This window comes from Haematobia irritans, chromosome 3 (genome assembly GCF_050003625.1).
Source record: "Haematobia irritans isolate KBUSLIRL chromosome 3, ASM5000362v1, whole genome shotgun sequence".
Lineage (NCBI taxonomy): Eukaryota > Metazoa > Arthropoda > Insecta > Diptera > Muscidae > Haematobia > Haematobia irritans.
In genome coordinates this window covers 24,580,716-24,600,144 of record NC_134399.1, presented here as the reverse complement: position 1 = coordinate 24,600,144, position 19,429 = coordinate 24,580,716, and the positions used below count along the sequence as shown (strand labels likewise).

At 33.5% G+C, this 19,429-nt stretch overlaps 1 protein-coding gene across 2 annotated transcripts in view; it reads right to left on the bottom strand.

Moving 5' to 3' along the window:
* The window catches only part of LOC142231779 (plasma membrane calcium-transporting ATPase 1-like), a 73,502-nt gene extending 61,058 nt beyond the window's left edge, over positions 1-12,444 (bottom strand). The window contains exons 1-2 of one of the 2 annotated variants that reach the window (XM_075302409.1): positions 12,352-12,430; positions 11,805-12,253 (exon numbers count right to left, since the gene is read on the bottom strand). The gene's annotated coding sequence lies outside the window, so the exon portion shown is untranslated. Of the gene's footprint in view, positions 1-11,804 lie in introns of both variants that reach the window. The other variant, XM_075302410.1, reaches the window with a different exon arrangement.
* Between the last annotated feature and the right edge of the window lie 6,985 nt (positions 12,445-19,429).

The following is a 19,429-nucleotide window of genomic DNA, read 5'->3' as shown; positions in this document are numbered from 1 at the left end:
CCTACTACAGTCACTCTTTGACTGTCCAGTATTCCCAATGCAAGTAAATAGTACAGGTGAATAGGGTACTGAACTGAGAGTACGGACTTCGTTGCATGAATGGTAAAGAGAGACACAGAAAGCGCTTTGGAACGGCGTAACGTTTGGAAAGTTGGATGACGGTCAAAATGGCCGTGGGAATCAATGTACCAATGGTATATGTAGGAAGTGTTTCGAGGAGAAAACACCTTAGAACACTAAATATCTCACCTCTTATATGTCACACAAACAAATTCTTTCCTCCGAAACGAAATTTTAGACGCAGTTTTCTTTAGGGAATTCTTTAAAAACACCGAGTTCCTGGAGTAGCAGAAGGGTACATTCAGAGAAGGAACATGATCACGGGCAAGAACAAAATTTTATTTTTGGTTTGGGAACATGGGACATATTTCCCGCAAAAATGATGTTTCCTCGCCGAACACATAATTTCCGAGAAAATAGTATGGTAGCAACAAACATGTTACATGTTCCCCAATCCAAAAATAACATTTTGCTATTGAACCATAGTTGATGTGATCATATTCCTTCTCTGGGTGTATTATGGAAAAAAGAAGTTAGCCAACTTTTGACTTAGGTGTAGATCAGCCGAAATGAAACAAGGAAACACGCACCCTCTTTCAACTTATCTTAACCTAACCTAATATTTTTGATGAATGGATTGTCCAAGAGTTCCTGGTTAACAATATACATATTTAAAAAAAAAAAAAAAAAACTGACAATACCAATACGCCGGTGAAGCTATCAAATCCCATCAAACGAGTTCATAAATCACTACGAGATCCATAAGGAAACAAGTTTTCTACGCTTGAGAAAAATCTCATGAAGTATTTTTTGTCACACAATATAGTTTTTTGAGATGCAGATGATAGATATACCTCTCTATATATATATCTACCCACTTACATTGAATAGAAATCGTATCGAGTTAATTTCAATGACGTCTGCCTGTAAAGCTTCGAGTGTTTTTTTTGTTGTTTTTGCCCAGTCATAAAATAAATATTTCCAGTCATGCATGGATTTTGTTAATTGCAATAAAAGTATTTTTATATATATATATCACACCATACAAATGAAATTGTTATCGTTTTCCAAATCAAACTGGTTTGCTTGTGCCCGAGTTCTGCGAAGTATCTGTTCATTGAATAATTGAGAAGTTTTGCTTTTTTTATGGTTTTGGGATGAAACTTGATTTGCACGTGTGATAGATGTTGTTGAACGCTTGATTGCTCCAATTTGACATGATATGCGAAAATAACTTGTGATTGATGTAAGCATTTCGATTTGTTAGCTTTAATTTTATGGAAATGGAAGCTATAACAGATGCTTGTAATCGAAGTCAGAGAATAAGGAATCAATGAATTCGGTATCTTACCAGCACTGAAAGAGCACATTAGTCCTTTCCCATTCTTACTGCTTTTTGACTAGTATGAGATCAGAAACTCCCCTGGATTTTGTAAGGTAGTTATTATTCGCCTGTTTTATATTTTCCTGTAAGTCTCTGTGGTCAGAATTTGAATGCCGTCATTATCTGGTGAAGAGACTTGTGACAACTGATGGCCTCCTTCGAGCTGAGAAACATGTACTTCAAGGATTTACTTTCAGCTTAATTATCCGAGTATATTTCTGTAGGATGATAAGGAGAGTTGGATATTTTCCTCCTTATGCCGGGAGATATAAATCGAAGCACAATTTCACATTGTTCGTCGCTCTTATAATTAATTCTCTTCGAAGCATTGCAATCTCTAAATCAATGTATGTATAGTGTTCGAAGAGGTATGCGATTACGACAGAGGGACTCCCTCATGGGACGAAATTGAGCCTCTCAAAATTAGCTCGGTAGGTAGGAATTGCCTTAGACTCCAGACTAAACTGACAAAATTTTAACTAAAATAGACCTACACGGCTCTGTATTTTTTTATATTCCTTGAGAAGTGAAGACCTCTCGTTTTCATTGGGATTTTACTGAATTTATAAGGCCAGTAGCTACCTACAGATGACAGAGATTCGTTACGCCATGATCTCTGATATAATCAGTGAGTCTTTAGGTGAGATCTTCAGGTCTGGACAATGAACTGTGTTTTAGGTTTTAACCCAAAGAAAAGGGAGTTAGTGCTCTTCAGCGGAAGAAACCCATCTGGTACAAGAACCCAGAATTTCAAGCGTCGAAATTGACCGTCTCAAAATTAGATAGGAGAGATTAGGTAGGAGTTGTCTTAAACTCCAGACTAAATTGGCAGGCGTTCATTTAAGAAAAACATACGCGGCCCTCCAGTTTTTATTAGGGTTTTACTGTATTTATAAGATCAGTAGCTACCTGCGGATGACAGAGATTCTCTACGATACGATCTCTGATATAATCAGTATCACTGATTTACAGATTCTATAGGCTTGGGAAATGAACTGTGGTTTAGGTCTTTACCAGAAGAAAACAGAGTTAGGTCCCGTCACTAAAAGAAGGAAAACCATCTGATATAATGATATAGAATTTCAAGGTTCAAAATTGAACTGTTCAAAATCGGCTCGGTACATGGAAGTTTTTTTAGACTCCATTTATAAGATCAGTAGCTAACTACGGATGACAAAGATTCCTTACGATACGATCTCTGATATAATCAGGATCACTGATTTAAAGATTCTATAGGCTTGGGAAATGAACTGTGGTTTAGGTCTTTGCCAGAAGAAAACGGAGTTAGGTCCCGTCACTAAAAGACTTAAAATCATTTGGTATAAGGATTTAAATTCTAGAATTTCAAGTTTCGAAAATGACCTGTTCAAAATCGGTTCGGTACATGGAAGTTTTATAGACTCCACACTAAATTGCTAGAAAATAAATTTATGAAAAGACCTACGTGGCATTGTATATGTGTCACTTGAGGAAATATAAGATATGAATCCTTTCCTCTTCTATTGACCTTTTACAACAGTTATAAGACCAGTAGCTACCTATATATGCCACGCCAACAGGACATCTCTCATTTATACATGTGGTGCAATGAGAACAACAGACTGCAAAGCCTAGACTCCCTAGAAAACATGGATTGCAGGCACGCAACTCAGCATTTATGTTAAGGCAAGCTGAACTCAATCAACCCAAATATAGAGGATTAGGAAGAAAGAAGATAGATTTTGGAGATCCGAATACTTACATGTATGGATCGAAAATCGATGAACTACCAGTCAGAGGTATTTATTGCGAGGAGTTGGGAATTAGAGAGTTATATAAGATGAGCCACCGTGGTACAATGGTTAGCATGCCCGCCTTGCATACACAAGGTTAGGTTAGGTTAGGTTATGTGGCAGCACGATGTATCAGGCTCACTTAGACTATTCAGTCCATTGTGATACCACAGTGGTGAACTTCTCTCTTATCACTGAGTGCTGCCCGATTCCATGTTAAGCTCAATGACAAGGGACCTCCTTTTTATAGCCGAGTCCGAACGGCGTTCCACATTCCAGTGAAACCACTTAGAGAAGCTTTGAAATCCTCAGAAATGTCACCAGCATTACTGAGGTGGGATAATCCACCGCTGAAAAACTTTTTGGTGTTCGGTCGTAGCAGGAATCGAACCCACGACCTTGTGTATGCAAGGCGGGCATGCTAACCATTGCACCACGGTGGCTCCCATACACAAGGTCGTGGGTTCGATTCCTGCTTCGACCGAACACCAAAAAGTTTTTCAGCGGTGGATTATCCCACCTCAGTAATGCTGCTGACATTTCTGAGGGTCTCAAAACTTCTTTTAGTGGTTTCACTTCAATGTGGAACGCCGTTCGGACTCGGCTATAAAAAGGAGGTCCTTTGTCATTGCGCATAACATGGAATCGGGCAGCACTCAGTGATAAGAGAGAAGTTCACCAATGTGGTATCACAATATACTGAATAGTCTAAGTGAGCCTGATACATCGGGCTGCCATCTAACCTAACCTAAGATGAGCAACGAATGAGCATTTTTCAGGCGGAGTCATTTTACTATTGGAAAAGCTTCAGAGCTCTTATTAATGAGGCCAACACTCAGAAGCGATATCAGCATCTTAAAAGGACTTAACCCTGATCCTGACGGCGACAAGTTTGAGTGATCACAATGGACCAACATGGTCTATGTGTGGACAAATTTTAGTATTTACTACAAAGAGTTGGCAATTGGAAAGTCTTTTAAGTTAGAAGACGAACGCAGCATATATCAGGCGGAGATACTCGCTATTGCAAAAGTTGCAGAGCTTCTATCGATATTTAGATGAGATATTAGCATTTTCGTTGATAGTCAAGCAGCAGTAAAGGCCCTGGCCAACTCAAACATAAGGCCGAATGTAGTCGAGAACTGTCGTAGAGAGCTTAGAGCTCTCTCTGGACAGCATAATGTATCTCTGTGCTGGGCACCTAGACATTAGGTTAAGTTAGGTTAGGTGGCAGCCCGATGTATCAGGCTCCCTTAGACTATTCAGTCCATTGTGATACCACATTGGTGAACTTCTCTCTTATCACTGAGTGCTGCCCGATTCCATGTTAAGCTCAATGACAAGGGACCTCCTTTTTATAGCCGAGTCCGAACGGCGTTCCACATTGCAGTGGAACCACTTAGAGAAGTTTTGAAACCCTCAGAAATGTCACCAGCATTACTGAGGTGGGATAATCCACCGCTGAAAAACTTTTTGGTGCTCGGTCGAAGCAGGAATCGAACCCACGACCTTGTGTATGCAAGGCGGGCATGCTAACCATTGCACCACAGTGGCTCCCTGGACATTATGGCATAATAGAAAACGAAGAAATAGATGTACTGGCTAAGGAAGATGGAAGCGGAAGCACAATTACCTTCATTACGAACGTTTTTCCTCCGCTTTCTTTTATATTTATAGAAACAATTGCAAATATTATAACTTATGGAAGGGTCTTTGGGTTTCTTCTGCGGCTGAAAATAATCGTAAAACCTCTGGAATACCAATGGCAATGCACAGAGGAGAGGTGGGGTTGTTAATAGGAATTATAACATGACAAAATACTATGGAAAAATATAGGTAAAGATGGGTCTAATGAATGAAAATATAGGTAAGGATTGGTCGAATGAATGATCATCTTTGTAGATGGTGTCTGGAGGCTGAGACTAAGGAGGAAAACCATAATGTAACTCTGTGCTGGGTACCCGAAGAAGACGTCGCTAGTTAGATGCGAATATCATGACTTATGGAAGGGGCGTCGGGCTTCTTCTATGGGTTACGAGCAAACAAAACTGATATAGGGCGAAAATAATAGTAGATCCTCTGGAATACTAATGGAGATCATCATAGTAGGACTCAATACTCTGGGGAAGGGAGCCACCGTGGTGCAATTGATAGCATGCCCGCCTTTCATACACAAGGTCGTGGGTTCGATTCCTGCTTCGACCGATCACCAAAAAATTGTTCAGCGGTGAATTATACCACCTCAGTAATGCTGGTGACATTTCTGAGGGTTTCAAAGCTTCTCTGTGTGGTTTCACTGCAATGTGGAACGCCGTTCGGATTCGGCTATAAAAAGGATGTCCCTTGTCATCGAGCTTAACGTGGAATCGGCCAGCTCTCCGTGATAAGAGAGAAGTTCACCAATGTGGTATCACAATGGACTGAATAGTCAAAGTGAGCCTGATACATCGAGCTGCCACCTGGGGTTACGGAAGATTCCTACTACTTTCTGCGACAGTGCTCAGCCTTATCTTTTCTTATTTTTTCCAGACTATTACAGATTTGCAAAACTGCAGTCTGAGGAGTATTCTCGCTTTCGTCAAGGCCTCTGGGTGGAGGTCTTAGGCAAACTTTTGGGACATTACACAAATATGAGGGAATTAGCATGGACGGAATGGAACTGCCACGAAGAGAAAACGAATTTGAAGAATCGCATTTTTTACGTGTATTCATAAAGATAAAATTATTCCCGTTGTTTTACTTAAGGGGGCATGTAGGTTCATTATCCAGCATTCCATATTTAATCTGAATTAAATATTTCCATTCATTTCCTTATAGGAACACAAGACATTATTCATTATTTCTTAATTTTTATATTTACTCATTTTTCTTAATGTTGTTTTGTTTATATTTTGTTTTACATTTTTCTTTGGCATTTCCCATGCCATGACACCTGCCAAAGTAAATAGGGTATCAGTATGACTTGAATGAATTCAGCAGTTCAATGTGCTTTCACTTGATTACCGTTAAACCTTTGGTGCCAGAGAATTGTATTTTTCGGGGTTTAATTTACGCATTGTTAAAATTCTTTTCATATTGTAGTTGTATATTTATCATTATTTTTTATTTTTATTAGTATTATTATTGCTTTTTCGTTGTTGTGTGCGGTTGTACAAAATTTCGTTTTTAATAATTTATTTGAATAATTAAGAGCACGAGTAATTGTTATACTAAGGTTCGATCAACTCATTTTAATTTTGATATGTGATATATTTGGCACTTTGTTTAGAGATAAAATTTTTGATTTCGACATGACAGGTTGACCGATTTATTTCACAAAAAAAATTGTGATATTCCCGGTGTTTTTTCATAACTTTTTTGTTTGTTTCTGTTTGTATACCCTCCATCATAGGATCAATTGGAAATATTGGTATATGTATTCCGAAGCGTATGTTTTAGCTATTTTACTATGTTTATTCTAATTAATTTCATTACATGTGCTGGTTTTTTTTAACAGTGTCGTGACTACATCCATACATGCTTATCTAAAATCTGAACTTCCGTAGCCTGTATCATTTACTGGTTTCAATTGTTTTATTTTAACAACCATTAATTATTTAAAATATTGCATTTTTTTCCACACATCCCAAATTCGTCCCACTGCTCACTTTAAAAAAAAAATAGCATTCAGAAAATGGGAGGCAGTCGTGGCTTCTGTTTATAAGCGAAAAATTTCAATGTATAGAAACTATAAGAAAAAAATGGTTTTCTGTAAATTGTTTTCCAAGGCCAGGAAAACAAGTAAAGACGAAATAGGCTCAAGTAGCCACAATCAATATTCATTTAGATGTAGTCAAATACATACATGTCAATCGAATTTAGTTCTCCTGGAACAAACTCCGGTTGATATGCATGTCCGGTCCTAGCCTTGGTAACTCTTCGCCTCTCTAGTTACCTGGGATGTTCCTGTAGCCACTCCAGCATTTATTTAGTTATCCAAGGGTCACAACACAAAGTTCAATGAGTGTACTGAAGTTACTGATTACTTGGGAACAAATGACACTACCAGCTACTGCCAATATTATAGTGGTTTAGGGAAATAACACAGAATCACGAAATCCTTATGCAGTTTTGAAGCCTTTAAGTTCCATAGACTTAATCCTCGGGAAATTAAATCTCCGACTAGAAGAGTTTTCCCTTAGTAAGGTTCAAATATGACGAACTATTACGAAGACGCTGGGTTTCTTCGGATGGTTGCGAGTAAACCAAGTTGATATGGGACGAAAAGAAACGTAGGAACGCAAAATTTTGATGTCTTTGAACAGAGAAGAATTGCGGCCACTGATTGGCATCATAACAGGACATAACACACTTGGGAAACACATGCTACAAATAGGACTTAACGACGATGATATCTGTAGATGGTGCCTGAACCCGAAAGTTACGGAGGACTCGTACCACTTCCTGTGCCAGTGTCCAGCTTTATCCTTTAGAAGAAATAAGATACTGGGCTCCTTTTTCTTTCAGGCTCTCACTGATCAGCGGGAGTGCAGCTTAAGATACATACTTGCATTCATCAGGGCCTCTTCTGAGATTTCTTTCAAAGAGAACGAGGAGGAGGAAGCTCTGGGACAAAGTGGACCGCATCGGAAGGAAGAAGATGGGAAATATCACATCGAGGAATCACAATGGACCTTTACTGGTCTAAGTGGACATCAATTTCAACACAAAAATTGATGTCATCCTCTACAGCCTAACCTAACCTAGTAAGGTTGTTGGGAGAAGTTCCCTACTGTGGTATCACAATGGAATGAATAGTGGGCCTGCAACAACGGGGTACCGCTATACCTAACCTTAACCCAAACCAGTATTCGGTGTGCTGTGAGTACTGACTCGATCTTTTCATGGGAGCCACCGTGGTGCAATGGTTAGTATGCCCGCCTTGCATATACAAGGTCGTGGGTTCGATTCCTGTTTCGACCGAACACCAAAAAGTTTTTCAGCGGTGGATTATCCCACCTCAGGGAGCCACCGTGGTGCAATGGTTAGCATGCCCGCCTTACATACACAAGGTCGTGGGTTCGATTTCTGTTTCGACCGAACACCAAAAAGTTTTTCAACGGTGGATTATCCCACCTCAGTAATGCTGGTGACATTTCTGAGTGTTAAAAAGCTTCTCTAAGTGGTTTCACTGCAATGTGGAACGTCGTTCGGACTCGGCTATAAAAATGAGGTCCCTTATCATTGAGCTTAACATGGAATCGGAGAGAAGTTGACCACTGTGGTATCACAATGGACTGGATAGTCTAAGTGAGCTTGATACATTGAGCTACCACCTAACCTAACCTACAGCACCTTCCGCTACATCTATACAAAGGATGTTTGGTATTACTGGAACTCCGATTCACCTAATTCGGAATCACCTCTTCTTCGATATGGTGCGGACACTATATCTTGTGTAAGGAGGGCAGTGACACATTTGGTGCTCCAAGATCTCAACATCGCCTTCCGCTGCGTCTATTCAACGCAGATATGCCCTCATCGACATCGACAATGGCTTTCAATCAATGGCTTTCAAACCGACACAATGTTCAGCTTTCGAATTGAAAATCAATTTTTTTCGCGGTTACTTTATCTTAACACAAGGATGAGCCTTTTTCGAATGCAACACTATTTCAATTGGAAAGTAAGCCCCACTCTCTACGCAGAAAATTTTTCATCAAAATATTTTCAATTAAAATTTTAATCGAATTTTCAAAAATATTCAATAAAAAATTTTCCATTAAAACAAAATTCAATCGCACGAATTAATAATATCAATTAATTGTTTAATTGGATCAATTAATTTTTTAATCGACATTGGTTATTCATGCTATCATTTCTTTGATTGAAGACATTTTAATTAAAAATAAATTGGATCAATTAATTTTGTGATTGAATGCAATATTTATTTTATGTGTACCTAAATTCGTTTGGGATTGTTTTCAATACAGTCTCGAATAGGTTTTGAGCGGATTTTGATTTGCTGATCTGTTGAAGAAATCTTTGAGAGGTGGTTGCAACGATTTGAGAATATACTAGGATTGTCTTTTATATTTCGGGATTGAGCAACCCTAGTATTGGGTAAAAAATGCACGCGCACGAAACACTTCCAAGCAAATGATTGCTTGTTTTTTTTCAGAAAACTTGGACATGTGGCAAACGTACCACTAGAACAACCAGAGAGAATAAAAACACAAGAGAACAAAACTATGAAGCGAAACTGCGTCAGTAGATGGCAGCCATGAGGAAAATTTCTCTAATATCATGCAGTTTTTTTGGCGCTTCTCTCAAATATCATATAGTTTCCGTCGGCGTCACCCAGTTCAGTTCTCTGTCGAATTTACGAAACGTAAAGAAAATAGGATTTAAAACCTACTTTGTAGTCACAAATATTCTTTTTTTTATAAATGTTTTCATTCCATTAAATTTTTTGGCAGACAATTTGAAATTATAATTGCCGATGCCTTTATAAACAATTTATCAAAACAGCGCTTCGACCACAATGTCGGTAATACCAAAGCTGCAGGCATTGTGCGACATCTATACGGTTGACATTTGTTGTTTTGTAGAAGAGAAATTATCGTCCTCTTGTGTTTTTATTCTCTCTGGAACAACAGAGAACAATCAAAACAGGAAAACTAACCACCGAAGACGGATCGCTATTCACCATGACAACGATAGCTCTCACACATTGGCTCAAACAATTGCATTGTTGAACACTCAAAACACCGATTTGATGGGTTATCCGTCGTAAAGTCCTGAATTGACACCGAATGACTTCTTTTTATTCCCGTAGGTAAAAAATAAAAAGAGATCTACATTTTTTGACATCTGAAGAAGCGGTTGATACGTTAAGAATGCATGTTTTGCGTATATCTCAATTATAGAGGCAAAAGTGCTCCGACAATTGGTTATAAGGCATGCAAAAATGAGGAATATTTAAAAAAATATAGCGATTTTCGAGTATTAACATTTGATTTTGTTCTCTAAAGCCGAAATGGAAAAGGCAACCCTCGTACCACCTTTAAATACAACTAAAAATTTGTATATTTACAGCACATCTTTATGCAAATAAATTCAGGGTTACGTGATTTGAAAGTAATAAAGAAATATAAAATATTCAGATATTTAAGAAAATTTTTTTGAATTAAATCAAAAATCTCTGTAATGTCTATTTTTGTTTCTCAACAATTTATCAACTTAATACTTTGAAAAAAATATTTGAAAGTGCTTTGAATATAAGTATTTCTCCAATGCTTTTGCTCATTGGGAGATGATTAAAAATATTATATAGTTTGGTGTAGGAATACTAGTTTTATGCAGATCACATTTAATTTTAAATAAACTTTAACTTATCCATGTAAATAAAAAAAAACTTTGCAATTAGTTTCCAATTTGCCGACATTATACATTTGGCAACCCTTACAAAACTTTATTTATTATCTCTCTCCCTCTGACTCTCGTGTTCTCATAACGAGGATATTTTGTGTGAAACTCGAGAGTGACAAATAACACACATAGAAAGTTGTATTGTTTGTAAGCTGTCATTTAATCCAGATAGGGCAAGTGTGGGACGCAGGTGGGCGGTTGGGCTAGCACAATACAATAAAATTGCAACGGCTGGAATGGTCTAAGGTGGGGCGACGACAACGAATGTCTAATGGTCACCAATGACAAATACGTTCTCGCTTTATTTATGTACCTAAATTCAATGATGTTGTTGATGTTGATGATGATTTCATTCTCGGTATGCGCGAATTGAATGATTTGTCATTTACTCATTGTTTCGGTTTCTATTAATATTCAAACAACATCTAAGGCTACAAGTAAAAATATCCAGCACCATAGCCATTGGTCGGGCCTGACTTTTATTTGAATGAGGCCAGTGTACAATTTGTTTTTTGTTTGCTTGAATTCTTGGGAGTTCATATATGAAATAGAAAAACTTACTTAGTTAAAAAAAAAACTTGGGCAATAATTAAAAATACACATTTTTTATAACATTTCCCTCCAAAAACAATATAACCATAGGAAAACCTTTTTGTGGGGAGGGCTTTCTAAAATTTTGTTAAGGTAGTACTACTTAACCAAGTTTGTATGTATTCCAAATATTTCTTGACTGTTATTTGATGTGGGTGGTGGTAGATGTCATCATACTGGTGGTGTCGTTGTTGTTTTTAATATTTTTTTTTCTTTTTTTAAATAGTGGATTCCCCCACACATAACTTCATGCTCCCTGCATCCACTTTTTCATACACTCTCTCGCTCTCGTTCTCTTGAAACAAAATTTCTAATATTCACATTCACATACATACACACGCTATTCTCTTTGAATTGTATTGTTGGTTTTGTTGTTATTGGATGAAGATGTTGGGTGCTTATATTTTTGTTAGATTTTTCACCACCTTTGCAAGCATATACACACACTCACACACTAGCTCTCTGCTTTATGGTATTTATATATTCTCGCTTGTCACCATTGAACTCAATAAACTCATTTCCTCAATATAGTAAGCTTAAATACTATACACCGCTAGGTGGCGACTTGAGCGCGCCTTTAAATTTACCTCTAGTAAATACACACGCACACACACTCTAAACACTAATGCAACGGCTTTGGCTACTCCGATCAGCTGTTTGTTATATGGGGAGCACACACAGCTGACACAATGCTGCTGTGGTGATATGTGAGGGTACTACTCCCGTCCGTAGTAGTACACAATGTCTTGCCTCCTCTTATAACTCTTCTTCTTCTTCTTTTTCCCGTTTATTTTTTCTATGCGTGTATGTATATGGCCGGGGGGAAGTTTAAGGTAGGTATAGTATTTGGTATGTGCTGCCGATGGCTCCCCGCGCGTTTTCTTGTATCTTATTATACCGTGCTCGTCGTCGCCTTCGTTGCCGTAGTCGCCACCGTCACTGGCACAAACACACAAAAAAACACCTTGAGTGTGTTTCTGTACCGATATCCGAAAATTAATGTTATTGCATATTTGACGTCTAACTAACGGCGGCACTTTTGTAAGAAAAAAAGAATTTTAATTTTTTTTTGTTATTGTCGTAGAAGTTTATGCGAATTTCTACACAATTTTTTCACAACCTTCTTTTGCTTACAAAAAAATGATTTTTTCACTTTTTTTCACAGCGCTCTCGGCACGAAACGACGTCTCGCTTGTACTAAATAGTTCACGATACTAGATATAGACACCACATACCAGCAATCGCACAGCCGAAACTGAGAGCAGCAAGCAAGGCAACACAACAAAAAAGGCGAATAAAAGAAATTACTCAGCAATACAACAGAGTTGCCAATGTTATCAATGTGCAAAAAACGCTAAAATGACTTGGAAAATCACCACAATGATTTAATTTTAGAAAGTAGCGTAAATCCATAATGACATATACATACATAAACATATAAATACACATGTGCTTATATTCGATGGTAGATAGGTAGGGAGGTGTGTGTCATATGCCCCAAAAATGTGTGTGTACCCCGAAAATGAAAATAAAAAATACAAAATAAAAACAAAACCAAAATAAAAGAGTGTTGTTATTTGCACTCTAAAGGATTTTTTCTCAAAAGCCCCCCTATTCATATGTGACGAAATCAAGCCACTGAACATTGAGCACATAGCTATGCTGTTTTATTTCGCTGGGGACTTAAGTTGTCGTTTGTGTTTGTCATTTCGAAAGTTCAAATAAAATGCGATTTTTGTGGATGATAAACGCATCAAGTGTATTTGATGGCACAGTGGTGTGGGAAAATTTCAATTAGGAGAAATATAAATAAATTTTTATTTGATATCATATTAACTGATAGTTTGTGGGAGCGTATGATGAATGACACCTGGTAATAGGTGGCGTACCAGCAAAGTGTTAATGGTGTGGGCAGTGTTGCCTGTATTTTATCGTCCCCAAAAATTCCAAATTTAAATTAAAATTCCCCACAAAAATCCCCAAAATATTTTGATAAGATTTTTGAAAAAAAAATAAAGAAAAATAAACAAAAAATAAGAAAAACAGAAAATGCGTATCAATTAAAAGAAATGTAAAAAATATAAATTTTTATTATACCAGTTTGCGAGTTACAATAAGATGAAGATTTCAAAATACAAAACCAAATATAATCCGATGCAAGACGTCATCACAATGAATTATGGGTATAAAGTAATCGCAGTCTGTTAAATGTTCGAGAATTAAAAATTTGAGTGCGATCAACATTTGTATTTATGAATTAAAAATTACTTCTAAATCAAAAAAAAATAAAAAAAAAAAATTTGGTGATCGATCAATGTGAATGCATTGTTGGGCCGATATGAACCCTATTTTATGTAGGGATTACATTTATTCAAATCAGTACGCAAATGAGGGAGCAAATATTTCGACCCGAATCTTCGCGGTATAATAAGCATAGTAATTTGTAAATTATCTCTTGGGCCGCCAAATAAATGCCGTGGAATAAAGACGAGGAAAGCTTTTTTTTATATATTTTGAGGCATTTAAGACATTTTTTTAAGAATAGAGAAAAAAAGAATTTTATATAAGTAATGGTTCTAAATCTGATTTATTTTACTGAACAGAATTCGAAAAAAATCCACAAAAATCTCAAAATTTCTGGAAATTCCCCACCAAAATCAAAAGTTTCGTCCCCATCTAAGAAAATATATCCCCTATTTGGGAAAAAAATCTCCAATACTGTAATACCGGGGGTGGGCATGATATTTTTTGAAATGGAATGTCACATCTCCTCAAATTTTTGGAAATTCCCCCACCAAAACCCCAAATCAAAAATTTCGTACCAATCTAAGAAAAATGTTCACCGATTTGGGGAAAAATCTCCAATATTGATAACGCCGGGGGTGGGTATGATATTTTTCGAAATGAAATGCCACATATCCTAGATTGGTCCTCATTTTGCTTTAACATTCATATTGTACTTACTATAGATTTAAATTTTTGAGCATATGTTGTAAAAGCTTCAATTTTCGTTTCGAAAAAATTGCAATCCAAATATAAAATTACTTACTTTTACATCAAATATAATTTAACTAATTAATTTTTTTAATTTTTAATTTAAAATTTAAATTTTTAATATTGCAACACACAAATAACAATGCATTGTAGTACAATAGCCATTGTAGTGCAATAGCTAGCATAGGCCCATGGGCTAAATCCCAGCTTCGGTCGAATACTAAAAAAACTGTTACCAATACCAAACATTTTTTTTTTCAAAATTTAAATTTTTAAATTTTTAACAAACGAAAAGCAATGCATTAAGATTCAGTATATAGGGGACATGTACTGCAATATTTAGCATACCTGCCTTCCATACCAAGGCTCATGGGCTCAATCCCAGCTTCGATCGAATACCAAAAAAAAAAAAATCAGCGGTGGTTATCCCTCTCTCAGTAATGCTGGCGACATTAGCACTCGAAGGTCCCTTGTCATTTAGCACTCAGTGATAAGAGAGAAGTTCACCAATGTGGTATCACAATGGACTGAATAGTCTAAGTGAGCCTGATACATCGGGCTGCCAAATTTGGTCAAAATTTTATTTCTATAGAAAATTTTCGCAAAATTTTATTTCTATAGAAAAATTTGTCAAAATGTTATTTCTATAGAAACTTTTGTCAAAATTTTATTTCTATTGAAAATTTTGCCAAAATTTTATTTCTATAGAAAATTTGGTCAAAATTTTATATCTATAGAAAATTTTGTCAAAATTTTATTTCTATAGAAAATTTTGTCAAAAGTTTAGTTCTATAGAAATTTTGTCAAAATTTTATTTCTATAGAAATTTTTGTCAAAATTTTATTTCTATAGAAAATCTTGTCAAAAGTTTAGTTCTATAGAAAATTTTGTCAAAATTTTATTTCTATAGAAATTTTTGTCAAAAGTTTATTTCTATAGAAAATTTGGTCAAAATTTTATTTCTATAGAAAATTTTCGCAAAATTTTATTTCTGTAGAAAATTTTGTCAAAATTTTGTTTCTATAGAAAATTTTCGCAAAATTTTATTTCTATAGAAAATTTTGTCAAAATTTTCTTTCTATAGCAAATGTTGTCAAAATTTTATTTCTATAGAAAATTTTGTCAAGATTTTCTATCTATAGAAAATGTTGTCAAAATTTTATTTCTGTAGAAAATTTTGTCAAAATTTTATTTCTATAGAAAATTTTGTCAAAATTTTCTTTCTATAGGAAATGTTGTCAAAATTTTATTTCTATAGAAAATTTTGTCAAAATTTTCTTTCTGTAGAAAATGTTGTCAAAATTTTATTTCTGTAGAAAACGTTGTCAAAATTTTATTTCTATAGAAAATTTTGTCAAAATTTTATTTCTATAGAAATTTTTGTCAAAATTTTATTTCTATAGAAAATTTTGTCAAAATTTTATTTCTATAGAAAATTTTGTCAAAATTTTATTTCCATAGAAAATTTGGTCAAAATTTTATTTCTATAGAAAATTTTCGCAAAATTTTATTTCTGTAGAAAATTTTGTCAAAATTTTATTTCTGTAGAAAAATTTGTCAATATTTTATTTCTGTAGAAAATTTTGTCAAATTTTTATTTCTATAGAAAATTTTGTCAAAATTTTATTTCTATAGAAAATTTTGTCAAAATTTTATTTCTATAGAAAATTTTGTCAAAATTTTATTTCTATAGAAAATTTTGTCAAAATTTTATTTCTATAGAAAATTTTGTCAAAATTTTATTTCTATAGAAAATTTTGTCAAAATTTTATTTCTATAGAAAATTTTGCCAAAATTTTATTTCTATAGAAAATTTGGTCAAAATTTTATATCTATAGAAAATTTTGTCAAAATTTTATTTCTATAGAAAATCTTGTCAAAAGTTTAGTTCTATAGAAAATTTTGTCAAAATTTTATTTCTATAGAAATTTTTGTCAAAATTCTATTTCTATAGAAAATCTTGTCAAAAGTTTAGTTCTATAGAAAATTTTGTCAAAATTTTATTTCTATAGAAATTTTTGTCAAAAGTTTATTTCTATAGAAAATTTGGTCAAAATTTTATTTCTATAGAAAATTTTCGCAAAATTTTATTTCTGTAGAAAATTTTGTCAAAATTTTGTTTCTATAGAAAATTTTCGCAAAATTTTATTTCTATAGAAAATTTTGTCAAAATTTTCTTTCTATAGCAAATGTTGTCAAAATTTTATTTCTATAGAAAATTTTGTCAAAATTTTCTATCTATAGAAAATGTTGTCAAAATTTTATTTCTGTAGAAAATTTTGTCAAAATTTAATTTCTATAGAAAATTTTGTCAAAATTTTCTTTCTATAGGAAATGTTGTCAAAATTTTATTTCTATAGAAAATTTTGTCAAAATTTTCTTTCTATAGAAAATGTTGTCAAAATTTTATTTCTGTAGAAAACGTTGTCAAAATATTATTTCTATAGAAAATTTTGTCAAAATTTTATTTCTATAGAAATTTTTGTCAAAATTTTATTTCTATAGAAAATTTTGTCAAAATTTTATTTCTATAGAAAATTTTGTCAAAATTTTATTTCCATAGAAAATTTGGTCAAAATTTTATTTCTATAGAAAATTTTCGCAAAATTTTATTTCTGTAGAAAATTTTGTCAAAATTTTATTTCTGTAGAAAAATTTGTCAATATTTTATTTCTGTAGAAAATTTTGTCAAATTTTTATTTCTATAGAAAATTTTTGTCAAAATTTTATTTCTATAGAAAATTTGGTCAACATTTTATTTCTATAGAAAATGTTCGCAAAATTTTATTTCTATAGAAAATGTTGTCAAAATTTTATTTCTATAGAAAATTTTGTCAAAATTTTATTTCTGTAGAAAAATTTGTCAAAATTTTATTTCTGTAGAAAATTTTTTCAAAATTTTATTTCTATAGAAAATCTTGTCAAAAGTTTAGTTCTATAGAAAATTTTGTCAAAATTTTATCTCTATAGAAATTTTTGTCAAAATTTTATTTCTATAGAAAATCTTGTCAAAAGTTTAGTTCTATAGAAAATTTTGTCAAAATTTTATTTCTATAGAAATTTTTGTCAAAAGTTTATTTCTATAGTAAATTTTGTCCAAATGTTATTTCTATACAAAATTTGGTCAACATTTTATTTCTATAGAAAATTTTGTCAAAATTTTATTTCTATAGTAAATTTTGTCAAAATGTTATTTCTATACAAAATTTGGTCAACATTTTATTTCTATAGAAAATTTTTTCAAAATTTTATTTCTATTAAAGATTTTGTCAACATTTTATTACTATAGAAAATTTGGTCAAAATTTTATTTCTATAGAAAATTTTCGCAAAATTTTATTTCTGTAGAAAATGTTGTCAAAATTTTATTTCTGTAGAAAATTTTGTCAAATATTTTATTTCTACAGAAAATTTTCGCAAAATTTTATTTCTGTAGAAATTTTTGTCAAAATTTTATTTCGGTAGAAAATTTTTTCAAAATTTTATTTCTATAGAAAATTTTGTCAACATTTTATTTCTGTAGAAAATTTTGTCAAAATTTTATTTCTATAGAAAATTTTGTCAAAATTTTATTTCTGTAGAAAATTTTGTCAAAATTTTATTTCTATAGAAAATTTTGTCAAAATCTTATTTCTATAGAAAATTTTGTCTAATTTTTATTTCTATAGAAAATTTTGTCAAAATTTTATTTCTATAGAAGATTGTGTCAAAATTTTATTTATATAGAGGATTTTGTCTAAATTTTATTTTTATAGAAAATTTTGTCAAAAATTTTATTTCTATAAAAAATTTGTTGGAGAGGAATATTTTGCAAAATCTACCACTACCTCAAAAATTCTACCAATCTATCAAACATTAAAATATCTACCATTTTTGGTACAATTCCACCAATCCTGTTCCGCAGCGTTGCTCTGGGTATATAAATACAGGGTGCAACAAAGTAAAGCACTAGTCCTTCACTTTTTCGACACGATACAACACTGCCAGTTTCACAGTGACGAGCAATGGTACGAGAAACAAAAGATGTATTCACATTTAAATGTTGGATAACTCAAAAAATAGCCACTTGTTTAATTCTGAATGCAATAGATCAAAATGCTTTTGTAAGCTTGTAAACAATAAAACAAGTATATACGGCCGTAAGTTCGGCCAGGCCGAAGCTTATGTACCCTCCACCATGGATTGCGTAGAAACTTCTGCTGAAGACTGTCATCCACAATCGAATTACTTGGTTAAATACGTATATAATTAAGTTTGACAAAATTTTCTATAGAAATAAAATTTTGACAACATTTTCTATAGAAGTAAAAGTTGGAAAAAATTTCTATAGAAATACGATTTTAACAAAATTTTCTATAGAAATAACATTTTGACAAAATTTTCTATAGAAATAAAATTTTGACAACATTTTCAAAAGATTTAAAATTTTGACAACATTCTCTATAGAATTAAAATTTTGACAACATTTTCTATAGAAATAAAGTTTTGCCAAAATTTTCTATAGAGATAAAATTTGACAAAATTTTCTATAGGAATAAAATTTTGACAAAATTTTCTATAGAAATAAAATTTTGCTATATTATTTTTGACTCGAATGGCAACCATGATTTTGAACCGATATAGACCAATTTTTGTGTGATTGGGGATCGGCTATATATAACTATATATATGGACAAATCGGACAAATTTTTGAATGGTTGTTACAGACTATATACTAATACCATGTACCAAATTTCAGCCGGATCGGACGAAATTTGCTTCTCTTAGAGGATCCGCAAACCAAATCTGGGAATCGGTTTATATGAGGGCTATATATAATTATGGACCAATTTTTACATGGTTGTTAGAGACCATATACTAACACCACGTACCAAATTTCCACCGAATCGGATGAATTTTGCTCCTCCAAGAGGTTCCGGAGGTCAAATCTGGGTATCGATGTATATTGGGGTTATGTATTATTATGGACCAATTTTTGCATGGTTGTTAGAGACCATATACTAACACCACGTACCAAATTTCAACCGGATCGGACGAACTTTGCTCCTCTAAGAGGCTCCGGAGTTCAAATCTGGGGATCGGTTTATATGGGGGCTATATATAATTATGGACCGATATGGACCAATTTTTGCATGGTTTACAATATACTTATACCATGTACCAAATTTCAGCCGTATCGGATGAAATTTGCTTTTCTTTGAGGCTTCGCAAGCCAAATC